Here is a 6,589-nt window from a genome sequence, read left to right on the forward strand (position 1 = left end):
TATTTGTTTTAAAATAATATTTTTTAAATAAATCTAACCATAGTTAATGTTAATTAATTATTTAATGAAATAAGGTATAAGTAGGCTAAAGTTCTAAAAGAAGGTCATTTTGTATAATTGATTTTCAAGAAAATCACTATGTGTACGTATTGGGGATCACCATTGAGAATTTCTTAAAACGAAACCTTGAACACTTTTGTTGTAATATTGAGAGTTTAGACCCAATACCTTGTCAGAACATCAATTTTTTTTTTTTTTTTTATTAGACATAATGGGGGTATTGAATATAGAACATAATGCGAAAAAAACAGCTACAAATATTAACAGCAGTGTGGTTGCTGACAACTCACGACATGGTCCAACAATAAATAGGTTGTTCTAAGTGTACAAAATTAAAAGGGACTTGTAACTTTACATTATATCATAAATGAGTATCACAAGCAACGTTGGAAGGTTGTGCAGCGACCAGAAGACTTGCTAGACGGTGATCGCTTGAAAAATACTGGTGCTAGCCAAACTGTATACATGAAGACAATGAAGCTGGCTGTTATAAGCTCTAGGAACGGGAACAGTGACAACATAGCATCACTAAAGCTTAACAGAGTTAACACCTGGAAAAGTAAGGTATGAAGATACTCAATGATCAAAATACTCAAAATGAGTATTACAAGCAAAGTTTGAAGGTTGTGCAGCGACCAGAAGACCTGCTAGACGGTGATCACTTGAAAAATACTAGTGCTAGCCAAACTGTATATATGAAGACAATGAAGCTGGCTGTTATAAGCTCTAGGAACGAGAACAGTGACAACATAGCATCACTAAAGTTTAACAGAGTTAACACCTAGCAAAGAAAGGTATGAAGATACTCAATGATCAAAATACTCAAATAATGAAATAAGATGAAGTATAGATAAGATGATTTACCGTGCAATTTTAGTATAACATGACAATTCAAAGGAAAAAGTTTTCATTGGGTTCTTAAGAGGTCCTTTCTTGGCTCCAATCACCCTGTCCAAGTAATTAGTCAAGTTGTTCAGGGTCATCGCGTTAAACACAATATTACTCTCCCAACTTTTTACATTAATCAGCTTTATTTCCTTCAACGAGTGACGCCAACATTAAGATTTTGAGAGCAATAACAATTTGGTTCTTCAGCCACCAAATAGTTCAGTAGCCTCTACAACAATATTTAACAATTTAAAATTGAAAAAAAAATGGAAGCTAATAATCCTACCTTTGGGGTTTCTGCGCAAAATAATCCTACCTTTTCAAAATTCCAAAACAGTCCCACCTTTGACACCCATCTGTTCAAAACGAGCCTTTTAACCTAAAACTTGTTTAATAGGTTAATTTTTTACTTTTTCATTTTTATTAATTTTTATTTTTTTCAATCTCTCATCTCCACCTTAGCGCACCACCATAACCACCATCACTCTTCCATAAGCGCCACCACATCACCACCTTAACTCCTCTTACCACCTTCATTCTCTCTCCTAACCTCAACCACCCCACCACAGGCAACCACAAACCCAGCAACCAGACCACCCGCATCCACCCACAAACCCTTTGTCCTAGCACCAATAACCACCCTAAAACCCCGATCACCCGAGTCCCCAGCTAACCTAAAACTCGACCACCCCAAAACCCACCCCCTTTTTCTTCTTCAATTCGAAGTGGCTAGCTGGATGCTCCAACTTGTGATTTGATCCTTTGCTTGGTTGCTTCAAACGCCATCGTCAATCTTCATAATTGAACATCCAACTCAAAAAATTCATAGTAGCTGCTTCTTCAAATCAGGTTTTCGGGTTAGAATTAGGGTTTAGGCTGGGTTACCGGCAGTAATGGGGTAAGGGGAAAGCCGATCTGATGGCGGCGATGGGAGAGGGTGGGGCGGGTTTTGCTTTAAACAAAGGTGGGGGATGGTCAGAGCTGGAGGAAAGCAGGGAAAGGGAGTGGGGTGGGTCGACGCCGGAAGGGGAAGGAGTTGAATCAACGCCGGAAGGGGAGGGAGGTGTGTCGGTTGGGGAAAAGATTCGGTCGCCGGCCAAAGTGTAGAGAAGGCAGCCGGTGTCGGTGGTGCGCTATTTCGTTGAATTTCCTTTGTCCAAATTTTTTTTCTGATATTCTTCAAAAAGCAAAAAAAAATAAAAAATAAATAAAAAATAAATAAAAAAAAGAAGGTGACACGTGTCAAGTCATCTTCTTAAACCGGTTAGTAATTTGCCAAACTGGTAAAAAGCTCATATTGAGCAGATGAGAGTTAAAGGTGGGATTGTTTTGGGATTTTAAAAAGTTGAGATTGTTTTGAGCAGAAAACCAAAAAGGTGGGATTATTAGTTTCCATTTTCCCTTTAAAATTTCAAATCATACTTTGTATTAGTAGAATCTTTTCACAAAGCAGCAAAGCATTCATGCTCTTTGCTTACCATACGCAATTATGTTAAAAATTTATGCATATATGATTGTTTTTTTTATTGACATAGATATCTAATGAAATTTATGTGAAAAATATTCTCATTTCTATAAACATTAATTTTCATATTTTCATACTAATGTAATGTTCCAATTCAAATGTTAAATGATATGTTTGTTATGAGTTTTATGGCATTCGTAATTACGGTATAAGAATACATATCCGTTACAAAAATAATTACACACTTTGATTGGTTAGATGATAAATCATGTTTTTTTGCTTATTATTTTAATACATATCTTTTATTTTTATAAAATAATTTATAATTATCCACACTTATATATTTGTGTTGTATCTTTAATCAATTGTTGATTGGTCTTGTTATTAATAATAGTTTATGATGTAATTCTTGATGGTATAAGAAGAATATTTTTAGTTGTTATTGTTTATATATATTTAGTGAATATGATAGGTAAAACAAGCATTAGTTTTTTCTCTACGGGAGATAGGAAATGAATTAGTCTACTTTTATATAGTTATTTGGAGCATACACTAGTAGAAAAATACAAATAGGCAGCCCCCAATTGACACCGGTTCAGACCAAACCGGTGCCAAAAACCGGCCTCAAATTGGGCGGGGATTTAGACCAAGAACAATGGCACCGGTGCCAAAAATAACAAGGCCACCGGTTTGAACCGGTGCCACTGAACCGGTGCTACAAAAAAAAAAACCCGGATTGTTTATTTATAAACCCTAACATCCTTATTTCTCCTCTTAGCTTCTCTCTCCTCTCTTTCTCCTCCAAGGCTCCAACTGAGCGCCTCTCCTCCTTCTCCTCCAACTGAGCGCCTCTCCTCCTCTCTCCTCTCAGCTTTCCGACCTCTGTTCTCTGTCTCTCTCCCTTCTCTGTCCTCTTCTTTTGACCTGAAAACTACATCTAAGCCCGGCTTCGTCCCTCTCGCAGTAGGTACTTCTTGCTCGCCTCGCTCTTGTGACATGCATGCTATCTTAGAGTGAGGTAATTGATCTTGGAATTATTTGATCTTGGAATTAATTGATCTTGGAATTATTTGGGTTAATTGATTTTGTCATTTTTTGCACTTAATTGATTTTTCGAAATTTCTGGGTGTAATTGATTTTCGAAAGTTTTGGGGTTAAGTGATTTTCTGGGTTTGCTGGGTTTAATCGATTGCTGGGTTTGCTTCTTGGTTTAATTGATTTTCTGGGTTTAATCGATTTTCTGAATTCTGGGGTTAATTGAATTTCTGGGGTTAATCGATTTTCTGAATTCTGGGATTAATCGATTAATTCAGAAAACTCAGCAAAATTCTGGGGTAACCTAATTTTGCTGGGTTTAATCGATTGCTGGGTTTGATTTTGGGTTAATTGATTTTCTGGGTTTGCTTCTCGTTTTTTTTTTTTTTTAGTTTTAATAATTTCTGGGTTTTAATTTATGCAGGTGTTAATTCAAGCAACAAGGATTCAAGATTTCAATTTTGGAATATTATTTTGATGTTGTAAATTTTTTTTTTTTTTTTATTGTTTTACAATTTCAATTTCTGAGTTAATTATAATTCATTGTAATTTTTTTATTTTTGTTTTGTATGGTACAATAACAATTTACTTGTTGAATTACCATTGTTTTGATGTTGAATATAACAATTTCAAGAATCCTTATTTCACCATTTATTTTTGTTTGGTTCGTATTTCATGTTTGTTTGTATATTATTTTTATTATTATTGCAAGAAAAAAGTTTAAAAAAAAAAAAAAATACCAAAAAGGCACCGGTTAACCGGTGCCTAAAACAACTACCACTAACAAAAAATATTCCGCGAAATTATTTAAGGCACCGGTTAACCGGTGCTAAAACCGGTTTATGGCACCGTTTTTGAACCGGTGCCAAATAGGGGTTTTTTAGCACCCCTCAAATAGGCGGCGGTTCAAACCGGTGCCTTAGACCGGGTTTGAATAGCTGTCTAATGCGTTTTTTCTACTAGTGATAACACATTTATTTTTCAATTAATAAAATAACATTATAGAAATGCAAATGACATAAATACTATTCAAATCACATTCCTTAATTTTGTGCTCATCGGTCTAAACAAAATTTTAATAATTAAGGGCTTGTTTGGCATCATTTTTTATTTTTAGTTTTCAGTTTTTTCGAAAATAAAAAACCAAAGACAAGAAACAAGAAAAAGGTGTTTCCATTTTTCTGTTGTCAATTTCCAAAATTATCATTATCTTAATAAAATAGACTAACTTTTTATTCATTATATGACATATATCATATGATTTTGAAAAACAAAAAACCACAAAATAGAAAATCACAGCGATGCCAAACAAACCCTAATTTGTTAGATTTATTATTTAAATGAATTATCTTTGTTTTTCTACGGGATTAATAATGTTTTTGTCAATAATAATAATAATAATTTAATTTATAAATTGTGCATTGTATGGACACTATGCTAGTTGCATAGCTAAATAATTAAGGAAAATTTAACATGAATAATCCAACCTTTCGTTGGTTCTCCCAAAATAATTCAACATTTAGATTAACTTTGAATAATCCCACCTTTACCTATTATTCTCCCACACCGCCCCTAGCAGGTCACCACACCCACTATGGCATGTTGCTAAGCCACGTGTCAGTTTTTTATTGCTTTTTTTTTTTTTAATTTAAAACTTAATTTTAATAGAGAAAAAAAAAAAATCCTACAAAAATAAATCAGAAACCCTCCCTAAGCTTCTCGCCATCAACCCCACCGTCAATTCACCATCATCCTCACTGCCATAGCCCCACCAACACCACCACAACCCCACCGTCGATCTACAATCACCAAAACCCATAGCACGCAACAACCCACCGTTCCACCTTCGCACCACCATCAACCATCCCAGAAACCCCCATTGTCCCACCACCTACTATGTTCCCGTCCACAATCCACCTCCGCACCACCATCAACCAACCCACAACGTCACACCTCGCATGTTATGTTAGCTAACAGCCAAAATAACAAGCAGCCATTTGATTACCAAAAACACCAAAACAATGCAAGAGAAATGCAGCATAAGCTAAAAAATATGTCCTACACATTCTTCTCCATGACCAAGTAGCTACTTACTCATCTGTTATTGTTGCATTTGATTTAGGGAAAGAAAGGTTTAGCGAATTGTGAATTGTCACCCTCTTGTTCGGTTGATAGGAAGAAGTTTGTATTTGATCATCTTGATGAGTTGATGAAGGAGGAAGAAAGGTTTTCATGGAGAGGAAGAGAGGTTGTCATGGAGGAAGAGAGAAAAAATTAGTGGTCTTCTAAAAAAAGGAAAAAAGAAATAAAATTACCTGATCTTCAGGTAACCGGTCACTTAGGCTTAGTATGAGAGAATATACACCAAAGGTAGGATTATTCCAGGTTAATCCAAAGGTTGAATTATTTTGGGAGAACCAGCGAAAGATTGGATTATTCAGGTTATATTTTCCAATAATTAATAACTTTAAATTTGTCACTGCAATTCAAACCAATAGAAAGTAAGCAATTTTATTTTTAATTTTTTTTTTAAAAAATGAAGGCATACCTCCAAAAGTTTAGGAGAAACAAAAATGAGCTTAAATGACGGAATCCTAGGACGCGGGTTCCATAATAAGCTATTTAAAAGAGATGCATAGTTTACTGATGTGGTCAACGTATGGATAACCAACTTCATGTTTTGAGTTCAAAGTGGGGAAATTGTTTTCCAGTATAGCCCTCAGCATTGAAGGAGTTTTCCTTACCCTGACGAACAAAGAAAAATATTATCACAAAATAGCCAAAGGAATAATTATTTACAATGGAATCAAAATAGAAATTACAAAGTTGATAGACAGTTAAAATGCAGACCGCATCTCAAAAGTTAGGTCTTGAAATTTGAAATGTCCGAGAACCTTGTACAACCTCATGAACCATAAATTGCCCATATCTTCAAGAAGAGTAGAGGAGTCTGTTGTCCGATAATCAACAACACTGCTTAAATAAAAACGAGGTATGGTCTTCCCATAATATTTAAAAGATTGTAAAAGATTTTAAAATGAGCTTAAATAAAAGAATACTAGGACACGGGTAAAATAAGTATTTAAAAGAGATGCATAGTTTACAGATGTTGTTGAGTCCCTTAGGTTTTGATTGATAGTT

At 34.8% G+C, this 6,589-nt stretch overlaps 2 long non-coding RNA genes across 2 annotated transcripts; one reads left to right on the plus strand and one right to left on the minus strand.

The window, feature by feature from the left end:
* On the minus strand, positions 1–2,268 carry LOC110707503. Its single transcript, XR_002508511.1, has 3 exons — positions 925–2,268; positions 612–841; positions 1–517 (listed from the first exon to the last, which is right to left on the minus strand). It is a non-coding gene; the product is annotated as an uncharacterized LOC110707503 (long non-coding RNA).
* Positions 2,269–2,908: 640 nt separating this feature from the next.
* On the plus strand, positions 2,909–4,084 carry LOC110707424. The gene is made up of 2 exons (XR_002508484.1): positions 2,909–3,431; positions 3,873–4,084. It is a non-coding gene; the product is annotated as an uncharacterized LOC110707424 (long non-coding RNA).
* The last annotated feature ends 2,505 nt before the right edge of the window (positions 4,085–6,589 follow it).

This window comes from Chenopodium quinoa, unplaced genomic scaffold (assembly GCF_001683475.1).
Source record: "Chenopodium quinoa cultivar QQ74 unplaced genomic scaffold, ASM168347v1, whole genome shotgun sequence".
NCBI lineage: Eukaryota > Viridiplantae > Streptophyta > Magnoliopsida > Caryophyllales > Amaranthaceae > Chenopodium > Chenopodium quinoa.